Source organism: Bombina bombina, chromosome 7 (assembly GCF_027579735.1).
Source record: "Bombina bombina isolate aBomBom1 chromosome 7, aBomBom1.pri, whole genome shotgun sequence".
Lineage (NCBI taxonomy): Eukaryota > Metazoa > Chordata > Amphibia > Anura > Bombinatoridae > Bombina > Bombina bombina.
The window spans coordinates 440,527,142-440,549,641 of NC_069505.1; the positions used below are offsets into that span (position 1 = coordinate 440,527,142).

The following is a 22,500-nucleotide window of genomic DNA, read 5'->3' on the forward strand; positions in this document are numbered from 1 at the left end:
CTGCCATACAGCATTAATACAAGAAAAAAACAAAACTTGTATTCCAGCTCCGCATGCACATTTTGACTAACTCTGTGTGTGTGTGTGTGTGTGTGTGTGTGGGGGGGGGGGGGGGGGGGGCGGGGGGGGCGGAGGAAGGACCAGTTACGAGTAAGACTAAAATGTTATAAAGTTAGGGTTAAAATATTTTTAAAAATACAGCTGTTTTACTAAAAAGGTTATTTATGATTCCATTATGTGTTTGAGATACCTTAACATTTACCATGACTTTAAATTGAACCATTTTTTTGCAATATTAGTTTTCAGCGGCATATGCAGATATGCTCTGAGTGCCCGTACATCAGTATTCAAGCTCAGAGAGCTGGTCGTGGTTTGTATTGTGCCTGTGAAGACTTAATTTGTATCATAGAAGCCAATGGCAACTCTGAGATGGCGTGGTGTTTGAATACTGGTGCACGGGCACTAATAGCATATGTGTCTATGCTGCTGATAAACAGTAATAACTTTTACTAGAAGCACTTATTGCAAAAAATTATTCTACATAAAAATGAAAGGCTCCTATGCACATTTCATTTTTTACCTTTCTATCCCCTTAAAGAGTAATTCTAGGTGAGATCAGGAGTGTGCACGTTTCATTAGCCATCTAGCAGCTGCATTTGCAACAATGTTTATAGTTATAAATAGCTGCAAACTCTGCTGCCATAGAGTGTCTGTATCTTTCTGTAACAATGTACGTAGCGATCTATGTAACAATGTACGTAGCGATCTATGTAACAATGTACGTAGCGATCTATGTAACAATGTACGTAGCGATCTATGTAACAATGTACGTAGCGATCTATGTAACAATGTATGTAGCAATGTACGTAACAATGTACGTAACAATGTACGTAACAATGTATGTGGCAATGTACATAGCAATATATGTAACAATGTACGGTCAAGTTTACCATCACTTAAGAACATTTATTTACAGGCTTTAAACTGCTTTCTGGATAAATAATTTCAACTCCATCACCTAACCGTCTTTTTAAATCCAACTGTTTGGCACCACTTGTGCTTCTTCAGCATTTTTGTTCCTTGAATGTCTTCAGTCAAGTGCCTGGTGTACAGACCGCGCGCACCGATGCTCAGCGTACAGACCGTGCGCACCGATGCTCAGCGTACAGACCGCGCGCACCGATGCTCAGCGTACAGACCGCGCGCACCGATGCTCAGCGTACAGACCGCGCGCACCGATGCTAAGCGTACAGACCGCGCGCACCAATGCTAAGCGTACAGACTGCACGCACCGATGCTAAGCGTACAGACCGCACGCACCGATGCTAAGCGTACAGACCGCGCGCACCGTTGATCAGCGTAAAGACCGCGCACACAGATGATCAGCGTAAAGACCGCGCGCACCGTTGATCAGCGTACAGACCGCGCGCACCGTTGATCAGCGTACAGACCGCGCGCACCGATGATCAGCGTAAAGACCGCGTGCACCGATGACCAGCGTACAGACCGCGCGCACCGATGGTCAGCGTACAGACCGCGCGCACCGATGGTCAGCGTACAGACCATGCGTACTGATGGTCAGTGTACAGACCGTGCGTACTGATGGTCAGTGTACAGACCGTGCGTACTGATGGTCAGTGTACAGACCGTGCGTACTGATGGTCAGTGTACAGACCGTGCGTACAGATGGTCAGTGTACAGACCGTGCGTACAGATGGTCAGTGTACAGACCGCACGTACTGATGGTCAGTGTACAGACCATGCATACTGCAATGGAATTGGTGCTTTAGCATAACTCATTTTATTTCAAAACGACCTGCAGAAAAATTTCACTAAAAATATCTTATTGCAAAAAGTGATAAAAGTTCTGCCGCTGGGCATTCGCCATAACAAGACCTAATGCTGATCCCACAGCAACAGCTGGAAGATGCATTGAATGAATGAACAGCACAATACCTTCCCTGTGTATCTGTGCAGTGTAACCTCTGTCACATGCGCATAAGATGGGTCATTATCTAAATTATAAGACTGGCATCATCTGCTCTATGCATCACATACTGCTGCCAAATCCGAGACATCATTTTACCCATAACAACTGAATCATGTCCTCCTATTTTATAGCCACTGGGTTTGTACATGGTGCTGGTTCATTCCAATACAAACATCATGTACACCAAGTACAATATATGATGGCAGTCATATAACAACCAGACAAATGTGACTTTATATATATGTGGGTGCATGTGCACGGTATAGATCAGCAAATAAGCACTGCATTACAAAAGGTCTGCACACACAATAAATGTTTATATATGCACAGTATATATCAGTAATTAAGTGCTGCATTACGTAAGGTCTGTGCACACAATAAATGTTTATATAAGCACAGTATATATCAGTAATTAAGTGCTGCATTACATAAGGTCTGCACACACAATAAATGTTTATATATGCACAGCATATATCGGTAATTAAGTGCTACATTACATAAGGTCTGCACACACAATAAATGTTTATATATGCACAGTATATATCAGTAATTAAGTGCTGCATTACATAAGGTCTGCACACACAATAAATGTTTATATATGCACAGTATATATCAGTAATTAAGTGCTGAATTACAAAAGGTCTGCACACACAATAAATGTTTATATATGCACAGTATATATCAGTAATTAAGTGCTGCATTACATAAGGTCTACACACACAATAAATGTTTATATATGCACAGTATATATCAGTAATTAAGTGCTGCATTACATAAGGTCTGCACACACAAATGTTTATATATGCACAGTATATATCAGTAATTAAGTGCTGCATTACATAAGGTCTGCACACACAATAAATGTTTATATATGCACAGTATATATCAATAATTAAGTGCTGCATTACATAAGGTCTACACACACAATAAATGTTTATATATGCACAGTATATATCAGTAATTAAGTGCTGCATTACATAAGGTCTGCACACACAAATGTTTATATATGCACAGTATATATCAGTAATTAAGTGCTGCATTACTTAAGGTCTGCACACACAATAAATGTTTATATATGCACAGTATATATCAGTAATTAAGTGCCTAATTACATAAGGTCTGCGCACACAATAAATGTTTATATATGCACAGTATATATCAGTAATTAAATGCCGCATTACATAAGGTCTGCACACACAATAAATGTTTATATATGCACAGTATATATCAGTAATTAAGTGCCTAATTACATAAGGTCTGCACACACAATAAATGTTTATATATGCAAAGTACATAGGAGTAATTAAGTGCTGCATTACAAAAGATCTATAACACAATAAATGTTTATATATGCACAGTATATAATCAGTAATTAAGTGCCACATTACATAAGGTCTGCACACACAAATATTTATATATGCACTGTATATATCAGTAATTAAGTGCTGCATTAAAACAAAATTTATGCTTACCTGATAAATTTATTTCTCTTGTGGTGTATCCAGTCCACGTGTTCATCCATTACTTGTGGGATATTCTCCTTCCCAACAGGAAGTTGCAACAGGACACCCACAGCAGAGCTGTCTATATAGCTCCTCCCGTAACTGCCAAAGCCAGTCATTCGACCGAAGACCAGCAAGAAAAAAGGAGAAACTATAGGGTGCAGTGGTGACTGTAGTTTAAAAATAAAAAACACCTGCCTTAAAGTGACAGGCTTGATTCTAACTAAAGCCTGACAAAACGCCTGAACATCTGGAACATCTGCCAGACGCTTGTGCAGAAGGACAGAGCAGAAATCTATCCCTTTAAGGAACTAGCTGACAATCCCTTCTCCAATCCTTATTGGAGAAAGGATAATATCCTAGGAATCCTGACTTTACTCCATGAGTAACCCTTGGATTCACACCAATGAAGATATTTACACCATATCTTATGATAGATTTTCCTGGTGACAGGCTTTCGAGCCTGAATTAATGTATCAATGACCGACTCGGAGAAACCAGGTTTTGATAAAATCAAGTGTTCAATCTCCAAGCAGTCAGCCGCAGAGAAATTAGATTTGGATGTTTGAATGGACCTTGGAGTAGAAGGTCCTGCCTCAGCGGCAGAGTCCATGGTGGAAAGGATGACATGTCCACCAGATCTGCATACCAAGTCCTGCGTGGCCACGCAGGTGCTATCAAAATCACTGAAGCTCTCTCCTGCTTGATCTTGGCAATCAGACGAGGGAGGAGAGGAAATGGTGGGAACACATAAGCCAGGCTGAAGGACCAGGGCACTGCTAGAGCATCTATCAGCGCTGCCTGGGGATCCCTTGACCTGGACCCGTAACAAGGAAGCTTGGCGTTCAGACGAAACGCCATCAGATCCAGTTCTGGTTTGCCCCATAGTTGAATCAGCTGGGCAAATACCTCCAGATGGAGCTCCCACTCCCCCGGATGAAAAGTCTGCCGACTTAGAAAATCCGCCTCCCAGTTCTCTACTCCTGGGATATGGATAGCTGAGAGATGGCAAGAGTGAACCTCTGCCCATAGAATTATCTTTGAAACCTTCAACATTGCCAGGGGGCTTCTTGTTCACCCCTGATGGTTGATATAGGCTACAGTCTTGATATTGTCCGACTGAAATCTGATGAACCTGACCGCATCTAGTTGAGGCCAAGCCTGAAGAGCATTGAATATCGCTCTCAGTTCCAGAATGTTTATCGGAAGGAGGGCTTCCTCCTGAGTCCACGAACCCTGAGCCTTCAGGGAGTTCCAGACTGCGCCCCAGCCCAGAAGGCTGGCATCTGTCGTCACTATAGTGCACTCTAGCCTGCGGTGATCTCTGTGAATCGGAATGTGGAGATAAGCATCCTTTAAGTCCACGGTAGTCATATACTGACCCTCCTGGATCATAGGGAGGATGGTTCGGATAGTCTCCATCTTGAAGGATGGGACCCTGAGAAATTTGTTTAGCATCTTGAGATCCAAGATTGGTCTGAAAGTTCCCTCTTTTTTGGGAACTATAAACAGATTTGAATAGAAGCCCTGCCCCTGTTCCTCCCTTGGAACTGGTTGGATCACTCCCATAACCAGTAGGTCTTGAACACAACGTAAGAATGCCTCTCTCTTTATCAGGTTTACAGATAATTGTGAGAGATGAAATGTCCCCTTTGGAGATGAAGCTTTGAAGTCCAGAATATATCCCTGGGAAACAATCTCTAATGCCCAGGGATCCTGGACGTCTCTTGCCCAAGCCTGGGCAAAGAGAGAAAGTCTGCCCCCTACTAGATCGGTCCCGGATCGGGGGCTACTCCTTCATGCTGTCTTAGAGACGGCAGCAGGTTTTTTGGCCTGCTTCCCCTTGTTCCAAGCCTGGTTCGGTCTCCAGACAGGTTTGGACTGGGCAAAATTTCCCTCTTGTTTTGCATTAGAGGAAGCTGAAACTGCGCCACTCCTGAAGTTTCTAAATGAACGAAAATTATTCTGTTTGGTCCTTAATTTATTGGACTTATCCTGAGGAAGGGCGTGACCTTTTCCTCCAGTAATATCAGAAATTATCTCCTTCAGGCCCGGCCCGGCCCGAATAGGGTCTGTCCTTTGAAGGGGATGTTAAGAAGCTTAGACTTTGAAGTAACGTCTGCTGACCAGGACTTAAGCCATAGCGCCCTACGCACCAGAATGGCAAAAACTGAATTCTTAGCCGTTAGTTTGGTTAGATGAAAAACGGCATCAGAAATAAGGGAATTAGCTAACTTGAGAGCTTTAATCCTGTCTAAAATCTAACGGGGTCTCCACCTGTAGAGCCTCCTCAAGAGACTCGAACCAAAAAGCCGCTGCAGCAGTAACTGGGGCAATGCATGCAAGAGGCTGGAGAATAAAACCTTGATGGATAAAAATTTTCTTAAGGAGACCCTCCAATTTTTTATCCATAGGATCTAAGAAAGCACAACTGTCCTCGACGGGGATAGTTGTACGCTTAGCTAGGGTAGAAACAGCACCCTCCACCTTAAGGACTGTCTGCCACAAGTCCCGTATAGCGGCATCTATGGGAAACATCTTTTTAAAAGCAGGAGGGGGAGAGAACGGAACACCTGGTCTATCCCATTCCTTAGTAATAATTTCCGAGAACCTCGTAGGGACTCGAAAGACAGGCACTTCAAAGTATTTGTCCATTTTACACAATTTCTCTGGAACTACAATGGGGTCACAGTCATCCAGATTTGCTAAAACCTCCCTGAGCAATAAGCGGAGGTGTTCAAGCTTAATTTTAAAGGCTGTCATTTCAGAATCGGACTGAAGTAACGTCTTCCCTGAATCTGAAATCTCACCCTCAGAAAGCAACTCCCTTGCCGCGGCTTCGGAGCATTGTGAGGGTATAGCAGACATAGCTACTAAAGCGTCAGAAAGCTCTGTATTTGTTCTAGCCCCAGAGCTGTCTCGCTTTCCTTGTAACCCTGGCAGTTTGGACAATACCTCTGTGAGGGTATTAGTCATAACTGCCTCCATGTCTTGTAAGGTAAACGCATTGGACGCGCTAGATGTACTTGGCGTCACTTGAGCGGGAGTTATAGGTTCTGACACGTGGGGAGAGCTAGATGGCATAACCTCCCTTTTGTCAGTCTGAGAAACCTCTGGTGATAAATCTTTAAATGCCATAATATGGTCTTTATAATTTATAGAAATTTCAGTACATTTGGTACACATTCTAAGAGGGGGGTTCCACAATGGCTTCTAAACATATTGAACAAGGAGTTTCCTCTATGTCAGACATGTTTAACAGACTAGTAATGAGACCAGCAAGCTTGGAAAACACTTTAATAAATGTGAAACAGCAATTAAACAAAAACGGTACTGTGCCTTCAAGAGAAAAAAAAATATCACATAAACTGCAAAACAGTGTTAAAGGGCCACTGTAAGTAAATATTTTCGATGCCTGTTACTAACTAACTACCCCAAATACGCTTTTTATCAATAGCATTTCATTAACATATCTCTACCGTATATCAGAAATCTTGTCTGCAAATTTAATTGTTTTCCAAACCCACTCCATGGGCATCCTTTGCTCTGTACCAATCCGTTTACAAAACCTAGGTTTCAAAATGGCGCTTTAAACACAAAGTTATTGGTTTAAGTATTTTGAACACTCAGTGCTGAAAATAGTGGGCAGGATAACGTGACATCATCGGTGAATAAAAGATATAACTTTTAGAACATTATTAAACTTCGTTTTGGAGAAAATATAGGTCAGTAGGTTTTAATTAATGTTTATTAACGTTAATATGTTAGTTGTTTAGCTTAAAAATTATGACAGAAAGTAATCCTTTAAAAAGTAGTAAAATCTTCGAAATTTTTACAGTGTGTATAAGGGACTAAAGTAGCATTGCACCCACTTGCAAATGGATGATTAACCCTTTAGGCCCCAAACCGGATTTGAAAAACGTTAAAAAACGTTAACAGTTAAACACCTTGCCACAGCTCTGCTGTGGCTCCTACCTGCCCTCAAATACGATTTAGGGAATAAATAAGCCCTCTATAGTGGTCCTCAGATGCCAGAGGACTCCTTTGGGGAAGCTGGATGTCTCAGTCTGAATAAGAACTGCGCATCTAGAGCGCGAAAATAGGCCCCTGCCACCATGCACTTGATGTCAGAGAGCCTTAAGAAAATACTCCTAGGAGTATCTGACTAGCCATGTGGAAACTAGGCCCCAAAAAACGATTTATCACCCTCAGAGAAAAAACGTTCTTTCTATATAACATGTAAACGTTTTGACACTAAGAAATATGAGTATTAACATGAATATTACCCTTTTTTGTAAGCATGATCCCAGTCGTTGTTAAATCACTGCATCAGGCTTACCTCAATTATACAAGGCTCTGTCAGCATTTTCTAGATCTTATCTCTCTAGAAATAAATATACTGAACATACCTCAAAGCAGGTAAACTGCAAACCGTTCCCCCAACTGAAGTCTTTCCCATACTCTTCAGTTATGCGTGAGAACAGCAATGGACCTTAGTTACAAACCGCTAAGATCATCAACCTCCAGGCAGATTCTTCTTCTAATTTCTGCCTAGGAGTAAAACAGTACTACGCCGGTACCGTTTAAAAATAACAAACTCTTGATTGAAGGTAAAAACTACACTAAGTCACCACATATCTCTTATACTTCCTATCTTGTCGAGAGTTGCAAGAGAATGACTGGGGGTGGCAGTTAGGGGAGGAGCTATATAGACAGCTCTGCTGTGGGTGTCCTCTTGCAACTTCCTGTTGGGAAGGAGAATATCCCACAAGTAATGGATGAACCCCTGGACTGGATACACCTTACAAGAGAAATAAAGTCTGTGCGCACAATAAATGTTATATATATATATATATATATATATATATATATATATATATGCACAGTATATATCAGTAATTAAGTGCTGCATTACATAAAGTCTGTACACACAAATGTTTATATATGCACAGTAAAAATCAGAAATTAAGCGCTGCATTACAAAAGGTCTGCACACACAATACATGTTTATATATGCACAGTATGTATCGGTAATTAAGTGCTGTATTACAAAAGTTTGTACCATCTCATGCACACACCCCTCAGGTGAGGATACTTATTCACCCCAGGATAATGCCCAGCCTATACCCACTATACCATCTCATGTACACACCCCTCATGTGAGGCTACTTATTCACCCCAGGATAATGTCCAGCCTATACCCACTGTAGCATCTCATGTACACACCCTTCATGTGAGGGTACTTATTCACCCGAGAATAACGCCCAGCCTATACCCTCTGTACCACCTCATGTATACAGCCCTCATGTGAGGCTACTTATTCACCATAGAATAACGCCCAGCCTATACCCACTATACCCTCTGTACCATCTCATGTACACACCCCTCAGGTGAGGCTGCTTATTCACCCCAGCATAATGCCAAGAATACACCCACTATACCCGCTGTACCATCTCATGTACATACCCCTCATGTGAGGCTACTTATTCACCCCAGGATAATGCCCAGCCTATACCCACTATACCCGCTGTACCATCTCATGTACACACCCCTCAGGTGAGGATACTTATTCACCCCAGGATAATGCCCAGCCTATACCCACTATACCCGCTGTAACAAATCATACCAGAAAGCAAATTTGAGAGGAATACAAGTAAAATAGACTTAAGAGACGTTACACTGTAACATCAATCATATTTATTCCTGATGCAGCAGATGGGTGGGAACACTTATTGATTAGCTGAACCTCTCTGAGCCAGGTAAATGACACAGTGCTTGTAACCCTACTGCGTGAGTCATGCCAGCCTACAGCACAGGCTATAAAAGTACATATGTAAAGCACAGGGAATGTGTTTTATGGGGGGCTGTCCTGCTGTGTCTGGGGTCACCAGATGCTGTATAAACTTGTCCTGACTAAGCTGGGAGATCAGAGTATGATAACTCACTGGATAAAACAGATAAAATACAGGCTGTAGGTGTAGTGGATAAAACAAGTAGCCTCACCGTAGAGACAGCAGGATGAAGCCTCCTCATACACATACTAGTTTGTGCCCCTGGCTGTCTGCACCACACCGAGATCTCATATCACAGCCTTCCATAAAGCTGTCATTGGGCACAGCTGTTTCTGTGTCCTTGGGATAAAGTCACTGCATCTCACAGGGAAGAGGGTCACCGTCTGCATGCACATTACCACTGCCAGGGGGGTTACAAGCTTGTGGGCCACTCTGGTTGACTGTAATCTCTTTTATCATCTATATAAGTGGATAAATACACATGTAATCACACATACACATACTTACACACACATACATATATATATATATATATATATATATATATATATACACACACACACACGCATACACACACCTTTCCCATCGCTCTGTATCTGATGCACCTCTCTGCGAGTCCCTTCATTGGCTCCCCATTCACAGCAGAATTAAATTCAAAATTCTCACCCTTGCATACAAAGCTATCACCAACGCTGCTCCCCTCTACCTATCCTCTCTAATAAACAAGTATACTCCAGCCCGCCCACTAAGATCCATCAATGACCTGCTCCTTGCATCCGCGACTATCACCTCCTCTCATGCTAGACTGCAGGACTTCTGTCGTGCAGCACCTACCCTCTGGAACACTCTCCCTCGTGCAGGACCTACCCTCCGGAACACTCTCCCTCGTGTTGTCAGGCTCTGTCCTAATCTTTCTTCCTTTAAATGCTCCCTGAAGACTTTTTTGTTCAGAGAAGCCGACCACCCAACTCAATAATAAATTAATTTCACTTCCCTCATCTAACTCTGCTTTAACATCTTTCTCTCAATCTTGCAGTCCTCACCTCCTGTTTCTCAACCTCCTACCCTTCTAGATTGTAAGTTCCCACGGGAATAGGGCCTTCAATCCCTCCTGTATGTGTTTGTAAATTTTGTCCTGTCTCTTAAGTTTTATATCAATGTTTTATTTAAATTAACTGTATCCATGGACAGCGCTGCGGAATATGTTGGCGCTTCATAAATAAAGTATAATAATAATAATAATAATACATACGCATACACATGCATAAACACACCCACACGCATACACGCACATATATACACACACACACGTACGCACATGTATACACACACACACACACGTACGCACATGTATACACACACACACACACGTACGCACATGTATACACACACACACACGTACGCACATGTATACACACACACACGTACGCACATGTATACACACACACACGTACGCACATGTATACACACACACACGTACGCACATGTATACACACACACACGTACGCACATGTATACACACACACACGTACGCACATGTATACACACACACACGTACGCACATGTATACACACACACACACGTACGCACATGTATACACACACACGTACGCACATGTATACACACACGCGTACGCACATGTATACACACACACGTACGCACATGTATACACACACACGTACGCACATGTATACACACACACGTACGCACATGTATACACACACACGTACGCACATGTATACACACACACACACACGTACGCACATGTATACACACACACACACGTACGCACATGTATACACACACACACACGTACGCACATGTATACACACACACGTACGCACATGTATACACACACACGTACGCACATGTATACACACACACGTACGCACATGTATACACACACACGTACGCACATGTATACACACACATGTACGCACATGTATACACACACACATGTACGCACACACACACACATGTACGCACACACACACACATGTACGCACACACACACACATGTACGCACATGTATACACACACACATGTACGCACATGTATACACACACACATGTATGCACATGTATACACACACATGTACGCACATGTATACACACACACATGTACGCACACACACACACATGTACGCACACACACACACATGTACGCACACACACACACATGTACGCACACACACACACACATGTACGCACATGTATACACACACACATGTACGCACATGTATACACACACACATGTACGCACATGTATACACACACACATGTACGCACATGTATACACACACACATGTACGCACATGTATACACACACACATGTATGCACATGTATACACACACATGTACGCACATGTATACCCACACACACACATGTACGCACATGTATACCCACACACACACATGTACGCACATGTATACCCACACACACACATGTACGCACATGTATACCCACACACACACATGTACGCACATGTATACCCACACACACACATGTACGCACATGTATACCCACACACACACATGTACGCACATGTATACCCACACACACACATGTACGCACATGTATACCCACACACACACATGTACGCACATGTATACCCACACACACACATGTACGCACATGTATACCCACACACACACATGTACGCACATGTATACCCACACACACACATGTACGCACATGTATACCCACACACACAAATGTACGCACATGTATACCCACACACACACATGTACGCACATGTATACCCACACACACACACATGTACGCACATGTATACCCACACACACACACATGTACGCACATGTACGCACATGTATACCCACACACACACATGTACGCACATGTATACCCACACACACACATGTACGCACATGTATACCCACACACACACATGTACGCACATGTATACCCACACACACACATGTACGCACATGTATACCCACACACACATGTACGCACATGTATACCCACACATGTACGCACATGTATACCCACACATGTACGCACATGTATATCCACATGTACGCACATGTATACCCACATGTACTCACATGTATACCCACATGTACGCACATACATACACATACATGTACACACATACATACACATACATGTACACACATACAAACACATACATGTACACGCATACATACACATACATGTACACACATACAACAAACACATACATGTACACACATACATACACACATACATGTACACACATACATAAATAAATACACACATACATACACATGTATACACACACGTATACACATACATATGTATACACACACACGTATACACATACATACACACACACGTATACACATACATACACATGTATACACATACATACACACACACGTATACACATACATACACATGTATACACATACATACACACACACGTATACACACACACACGTATACATGTACACACATACATAAATAAATACACACATACATACACACGTATACACACACACGTATACACATACATACACACACGTATACACATACACACACATATACACATACACACACACATATACACATACATACACACACGTATACACATACATACACACACACACATATACACATACATACACACACACGTATACACATACATACACATGTATACACATACATACACATGTATACACATACATACACATGTATACACATACATACACATGTATACACATACATACACACACACGTATACACACACACACACGTATACACACACACACACGTATACACATACATACACACACACACACGTATACACATACATACACACACACGCATACACACACACGTATACACATACATACACACACACGTATACACATACATACACACACGTATACACATACATACACACACACGTATACACATACATACACACACGTATACACATACATACACATGTATACACACACGTATACACATACATACACATGTATACACACACGTATACACATACATACACATGTATACACACACGTATACACATACATACACATGTATACACACACGTATACACATACATACACATGTATACACACACGTATACACATACATACACATGTATACACACACGTATACACATACATACACATGTATACACACACGTATACACATACATACACATGTATACACACACGTATACACATACATACACATGTATACACACACGGTCGTATACACACACGGTCGTATACACATACATACACATGTATACACACACGGTCGTATACACATACATACACATGTATACACACACGGTCATATACACATACATACACATGTATACACACACGGTCGTATACACATACATACACATGTATACACACACGGTCGTATACACATACATACACATGTATACACACACATGTATACACATACATATACATATACATACATATACACCTACATGTATACACATACATACTCATACATACATACACACACATAAACACACACGTACATACACATACATAAACACACACGTACATACACATACATACATATGTATACACATACATACACACATACACACACATGTATACACATACACACACATGTATACACATACATACTCACACATACACATGTATACACATACACATGTATACACATACATACACATGTATACACATACATACTCATACATACACATGTATACACATACATACTCATACATACACATACATACACATACATACTCATACATACACATACATACTCATACATACACATGTATACACATACATACTCATACATACACATGTATACACATACATACACATACATACACATACATACACATGTATACACATACATACACATGTATACACATACATACTCATACATACACATGTATACACATCCATACACATACATACACATGTATACACACACATACATATGTATACACATCCATACACACACATACATACACATACATACTCATACATACACATACATACACATACATACACATGTATACACATACATACACATGTATACACATCCATACACACACATACATACTCATACATACACATGTATACACATACATACACACAAAACTACATTTATGCTTACCTGATAAATTGATTTCTTCTATGATAAAACGAGTCCACGGATTCATCCTTTACTTGTGGGATATTATCCTTCCCTACAGGAAGTGGCAAAGAGCACCACAGAAGAGCCGTCTATATAGCTCCTCCCTTAGCTCCACCCCCCAGTCATTCGAATGTACAGGAAGAAAAAGGAGAAACTACAAGGTGCAGAGGTGACTGAGTTTAAATAAAAAAATATAATCTGTCTTAAAATGACAGGGCGGGCTGTGGACTCGTCTTACCATAGAAGAAATCAATTTATCAGGTAAGCATAAATTTAGTTTTCTTCTATAAAGGTAAGACGAGTCCACGGATTCATCCTTTACTTGTGGGATACAATACCAAAGCTACAGGACACGGATGAACGGGAGGGACAAGACAGATGGTTAAACAGAAAGCACCACTGCTTGAAGAACTTTTCTCCCAAAAATAGCCTACGAAGAAGCAAATGTATCAAATTTGGAAAATTTGGAAAAGGTATGAAGCGAAGACCAAGTCGCAGCCTTACAAATCTGTTCAACAGAAGCATCATTTTTAAAAGCCCATGTGGAAGCCACCACTCTAGTAGAGTGAGCTGTAATTCTTTCAGGAGGCTGCTGTCCAGCAGTCTCGTATGCCAAACGGATGATGCTCTTCAGCCAAATGGCAAGAGAGGTAGCCGTAGCTTTTTGACCTCTACGTTTTCCAGAATAGACGACAAGAAGATGTTTGACGAAAATCTTTGGTCGCTTGCAAGTAAAACTTTAAAGCACGAACCACGTCCAAGTTGCGCAATAGACGCTCCTTCCTAGAGGAAGGATTAGGACACAGAGAAGGAACAACAATTTCCTGATTAATATTCTTATTAGTAACAACCTTAGGAAGGAATCCAGGTTTGCTACACAAAACCACTTTATCAGCATGGAAAACAAGATAAGGCGAGTCGCATTGCAATGCAGATAGTTCAGAAACTCTTTGAGCCGAAGAGATAGCAACTAAAAACAGAACTTTCCAAGATAGAAGCTTAATATCTATGGAATGCATAGGTTCAAACGGAACCCCTTGAAGAACCTTAAGAACTAAATTCAAACTCCATGGCGAAGCAACAGGTTTAAACACAGGCTTGATTCCAACTAAAGCCTGACAGAATGACTGAACGTCTGGAACATCTGCCAGACGTTTGTGCAGTAGAATTGATAAAGCAGATGTCCCTTCTATATAGCTGATAGCCCCTTCTCCAATCCTTCTTGGAGAAAGGACAAAATCCTAGGAATCCTGATCTTACTCCATGAGTAGTCTTTGGATTCGCACCAATAAAGATATTTACGCCATATCTTATGATAAATTTTCCAGGTGACAGGCTTTCGAGCCTGAATCAAGGTATATATGACCAACTCAGAGAAACCCTGCTTGGATAAGATCAAGCGTTCAATCTCCAAGCAGTCAGCCGCAGAGAAACTAGATTTGGATGCTGGAACGGACCTTGAATCAGAAGGTCCTGTCTCAATGGCAGAGTCCATGGTGGAAGAGATGACATGTCCACCAGGTCTGCATACCAAGTCCTGCGTGGCCACGCAGGTGCTATCAAAATCACTGAAGCTCTCTTCTGTTTGATTCTGGCAATCAAACGAGGAAGGAGAGGAAATGGTGGAAACACATAAGCCAGGTTGAATGAACAGGGTACTGCTAGAGCATCTATCAGTACTGCCTGAGGATCTCTTGACCTGGACCCGTAACGAGGAAGTTTGGCGTTCTGACGAGACACCATCGGATCCAATTCTGGTGTGCCCCATTGCCGAATCAATTGTGCAAACACCTCCGGATGGAGTTCTCACTCCCCCGGATGAAAAGTCTGACGACTTAGAAAATCCGCTTCCCAGTTCTCCACTCCTGGGATATAGATTGCTGATAGATTGCAAGAGTGAGTCTCTGCCCATCAAATTATTTTGGTAACCTCTACCATTGCTAGAGAACTCTTTGTTCCGCCCTGATGATTGATATATGCTACAGTCGTGATATTGTCCGAATGGAATCTTATGAATCTGGCCGACGCCAGCTGAGGCCACGCCTGAAGTGCGTTGAATATTGCTCTCAGTTCTAGAATATTTATCAGAAGGAGAGCCTTACAGGGAATTCCAGACTGCACCCCAGCACAATAGGCTGGCGTCCGTCGTCACTATGACCCACTCTGGCCTGTGGAAACACATTCCCTTGGACAGATGATCCTGTGACAACCACCAAAGAAGAGAGTCTCTGGTCTCTTGGTCCAGATTTATCTGAGGAGATAAATCTGCATAATCCCCATTCCACTGTTTGAGCATGCAAAGTTGCAGTGGTCTGAGATGCAAGCGAGCAAATGGAACTATGTCCATTGCCGCTACCATTAAGCCTATTACCTCCATACACTGAGCCACTGACGGGCGAGGAATGGAATGAACAGCTCGGCAGATGGATAACATTTTTGATTTCCTGTCCTCCGTCAGAAAAATTTTCATGTCCACCGAATCTATCAGAGTTCCCAGGAAAGGAACTCTTGTGAGAGGGATAAGTTAACTCTTTTGTACGCTCACCTTCCACCCGTGAGATCTTAGAAAAGCCACCACGATGTCCGTGAGAGACTTGGCTAGTTGGAAAGTTGACGCCTGGATTAAGATATCGTCCAGATAAGGCGCCACAGCTATGTCCCGCGGCCTTAGAACCGCCAGAAGGGACCCTAGCACCTTTGTGAAAATTCTGGGAGCTGTGGCCAACCCGAAGGGAAGAGCCACAAACTGGTAATGCTTGTCCAGAAAGGCGAACCTGAGGAACTTGTGATGATCTTTGTGGATAGGAATGTGTAGATACGCATCCTTTAAGTCCACGGTGGTCATATATTGACCCTCCTGGATCATTGGCAAAATAGTCCGAATGGTCTCCATCTTGAAGGATGGGACTCTGAGGAATTGGTTTAGGATCTTGAGATCCAAACTTGGTCTGAAGTTTCCCTCTTTTTTGGGAACCACAAACAGATTGGAGTAGAACCCTTGCCCCTGTTCTGTTTTCGGAACTGGGCAGATCACTCCCATGGTATATAGGTCTTCTACATAGCGTAAGAACGCTTCTCTTTTTGTCTGGTTTACAGACAATTGAGAAAGATGGAATCTCCCCCTTGGGGGAGAATCTTTGAAATCTAGAAGATACCCCTGGGTTACAATTTCTAAAGCACAGGAGTCCTGAACGTCTCTTGCCCAAGCGAAGAGAGAAAGTCTGCCCCCTACTAGATCCAGTCCCGGATCGAGGGCTACCCCGTCATGCTGTCTTGGTGGCAGCAGCGGGCTTCTTGGCATGTTTACCCTTGTTCCAAGTCTGGTTAGGTATCAAGACTGACTTGGATTGAGCAAAATTCCCCTCTTGCTTTGCGGCAGGGGAAGAGGTAGAGGGACCACCTTTGAAGTTCCGAAAGGAACGAAAATTATTTTGTTTGGTCCTCATCTTATTCGTCTTATCCTGAGGAAGGGCATGGCCTTTCCCTCCAGTGATGTCTGAAATGACCTCTTTCAGTTCAAGCCCGAATAGGGTCTTACCCTTGAAAGGGATGGCTAAAAGCTTAGATTTTGATGACACATCAGCAGACCAGGACTTAAGCCATAACGCTCTACGCGCTAAAATGGCAAAACCTGAATTCTTCGCCGCTAATTTAGCCAATTGAAAAGCGGCATCTGTAATGAAAGAATTAGCTAGCTTGAGAGCCCTAATTCTATCCAGAATATCATCTTATGGGGTCTCAACCTGAAGAGCCTCTTCCAGAGCCTTGAACCAAAAGGACGTTGCAGTAGTTACAGGAACAATGCACGCTATAGGTTGGAGAAGAAAACCTTGGTGAACAAATATTTTCTTCAGAAGACCCTCTAATTTTTTTTATCCATAGGATCTTTGAAAGCACAACTGTCCTCAATAGGTATAGTTGTACGCTTAGCCAGGATAGAAATAGCTCCCTCCATCTTAGGGATGCCACGAGTCCCGCACAGCGTCAGATATGTGAAACATTTTCTTAAAAGTAGGAGGGGGAGCAAACGGAATACCTGGTCTATCCAACTCTTTAGTAACAATTTCCAAAATCCTCTTAGGGACCGGAAAAACATCAGTGTAGGCAGGAACTTCTAGGAATCTGTCCATTTTACACAATTTCTCTGGAACTACAATAGGGTCACAATCATACAGAGTTGCTAAAACCTCCCTGAGCAATAAGCGGAGGTGTTCTAGTTTAAATTTAAAAGCCGTCATATCTGAATCTGTCTGAGTGAACATATTTCCTGAATCAGAAATCTCTCCCTCAGCCAGCAAATCCCTCACTTCAGAACAATGTGAGGGTACATCGAATATGGATAATTAAGCGTCAGAGGGCTCAGCGTTTGTTCTCACACCAGACCTACTGCGCTTCCCCTGCAACCCAGGCAGCTTAGGTAAAACCTCTGTGAGGGTAGTATTCATAACTGCGGCCATATCTTGCAGGGTGAAAGAATTAGACGCACTAGAAGTACTTGGCGTTGCTTGTGCGGGCGTTAACAGTTGTGACACTTGGGGAGAATTAGATGGCAAAACCTGATTCTCTTCTGATTGAGAATCATCCTGTGACATACTTTTAGTAGCTAAAATATGTTCTTTACAATTTATTGACCTTTCAGTGCATGAGGGACACATTCTAAGTGGAGGGTCCACAATGGCTTCTAAACATATTGAACATTGACTTTCCTCAATGTCAGACATGTTGAACAGGCTAGTAAGGACTACAAACAAGCATGAAAACACTTTATTTAGTGAAAAAATAACAATCTTAAAAAACGGTACTGTGCCTTTAAGAGAAAAAAAGTATACACGTTCTGCAAAACAGCCTAAACATGCACCAATTTTTTTCAAAATTTTGTATGTAGACCACACTATAGGTAGTTAAGATTGCGCCACAAATTTTTTTTAACAATTAACCCCTTAATTTCCAAACCGGATCGAAAATAGGCCCAGATCCGGAAAAAACACTTCTGTGGCCCTACCTGCCCTCAGAGATTGAAAGTGTGGGGTAAAAACTTTGATTAGGCCCAAAACATCCACCACGGCCCTCAGGAGTTAGAGCTTGCTGACAAAACTAACTGCGCATCTGAGGCGCGAAAATAGGCCCCGCTCATCTCACTCGATGTTTCCTCAGCCTTAAAGAACCGCACCAGAGCGGTTATAACTAGCCATATGGGTCCTAAGAGCCGAAAATTAAGCCATATGTGTCCTAATAAAATTGCCCAAAAACGTTAAGCACTCCCAATCAACAAAAAAACGTTTGCTCACAAACATTTGATTCAGTGTCAACCATATTAGAAACTGGCTCCATATGCAAGCTAAGTAATGACCTTCTTTTAGCTCTAGGTTTACTGCTTACCCTTGCCCTCCTGGGTATAATGTCAGCCTTTCTGAAATACACAGTCTCTCCAGAAAAATATGACTGAACATACCTCATTGCTGCATAGCATGAAACCGTTCCTCACACTGAAGTTTCCTGTACTCCTCAGCCTCTGTGGGAACAGTAATGGACCTTAATTACAAATGCTAAGATCATCATCCTCCAGGCAGTAGTCTTCATCCATCTGCTGCCTGAGAGTAAATAGTACACACCGGTACCATTTAAAATAAACTTTTGCTTGAAGAAATTAAAAACTAATATTTTATCACCTCTTTCACTTTACCCTTCCTAGTACTTAGAGTAGGCCCAGAAAATGACTGGGGGTGGAGCTAAGCTCTGCTGTGGTGCTCTTTGCCAGTTCCTGTAGGGAAGGATAATATCCCACAAGTAAAGGATGAATCCGTGGACTCGTCTTACCTTTATAGAAGAAATACACACTCATACATACATACATACACATACAAACTCGTACACATACATACACATGTATACACACATACATACACATTACACACACACACACATACATACAAACACATATACATACTCATACATACTCATACATGCACATGTATCCAGATACATACTCATACATACACACAAATACATACACATACACACAAATACATACACATACACACAAATACATACTCATACATACACACACAGACACACATACAAACACACACATACAAACACATGTATACACATACATACTCACACATACACATGTATACACATACATACTCATACATACACATGTATACACATACATACTCATACATACACACACACATACATACACATGTATACACATACATACTCATACATACACATACATACACATACATACACATGTATACACATACATATATACACATACATACTCATACATACACATGTATACACATACATATATACACATACATACTCATACATACACATGTATACACATACATACTCATACATACACATACATATATACACATACATACTCATACATACACATGTATACACATACATACTCATACATACACATACATGTATACACACACATACTCATACATACACGTGTATACACATACATAAACACATACATACACATGTATACACATACATACACACACAAATACATACTCACACACATGTATACACATACCTACTCATACATACACATGTATACACATACCTACTCATACATACACATGTATACACATACCTACTCATACATACACATACACATGTATACACATACCTACTCATACATACACATGTATACACATATATATACATACACATGTATACACATGCACACATATATACATACACACATACATACAAATACATACTCATACACACACACACATACACTCATACATATACACACACACACACACACGTATACTCATACATACACATACATATACACACACATACATATACACACATACATACATACACACTCATGTATACACATACATACTCATACATACACACACACACATGTATACACTTACATACACACACACATACACACACATGTATACACATACATACACACACACGTATACACATACATACACATGTATACACATACATACACACACACAGACACACAGACATACACACACATACATACACACATACTCATGCATACACACACACATACACATGTATATACATACATACATACTCATATATACACACACATACATACACATGTATACACATACATACTCATACATACACATGTATACACAGAGAATTTTCTGAAGTAATCTTCTGTTACTAGCCTTCCTTCAGCACTTCCAAGAGTTCTTCTTTAGATTTAGGTTGTCTTATTTCTTTCTCTGACCAGGTGACCCCTACGGCCTCTATAATAATTAGGTCTGGATTCTGTGGAGGCCAGTCCATGACTGTCAGTGTTTTATCAGCTGTTTTTCTCTACAAATATGATTTCACTGCATTAGCTGTGTGCTTAAGATCATTATGCTGAAAAATAAAATCATTCCCATCAGGCGCTTTCCAGTAGGAATGGTATGATGAATTAAAACCGCTGTAATTTTCAGCATTTATGATCCCATCAATTCGGACAATATCGCCAGCACTATTGGCATAAATGCAGCCCCAAACCAGGACAGACCCTCCACAATGTTTTACTGAAGGCCACAAGCACTCAGTCTTCCATCTATCCCCTTAACTCTTCCTCTCACATATTGTCAACGATTGGAACCAAAAATGTCAAACTTGGATTTGTCACTCCATAATACTCTTTTCCACTGATCTTCATTCCAATCTTTGTGAGCTTTAACAAATCTTAGTCTTTTCTTGGCTGCTACCCTTCCACAAAGACCATTCCTGATCAAGCTTATTCGGACTGTAGAAGGGTCAACTTGTTATCCCGATGAAGTTGCCAGATGCTGAGCCAGGTCCTTGCTGGGCTTCTTCCGGTCTCTCAAAGAAGAAACTCTAAGGAACTTCTCATCAGATTTTAAAAATTATCTTGGCCTTCCAGTCCTTTTTTTGTCCTTGACCTCTGCTGATTCTTCAAATTTCTTTATAACAGCTTGAATACCACATATTGAGTACAGTATCCGGTTTGGTTGCTGATTTCCCTTTGACAGTGGCCTTGCTGATGCAAAAATAAGATTGTGTCTGTCAA

General features: G+C 41.5%; 1 protein-coding gene across 9 annotated transcripts in view; it reads right to left on the bottom strand.

The window, feature by feature from the left end:
• RBFOX2 (RNA binding fox-1 homolog 2) overlaps positions 1-22,500 on the bottom strand; it is a 554,363-nt gene that overhangs the window by 149,650 nt on the left and 382,213 nt on the right. The window lies entirely within an intron of this gene.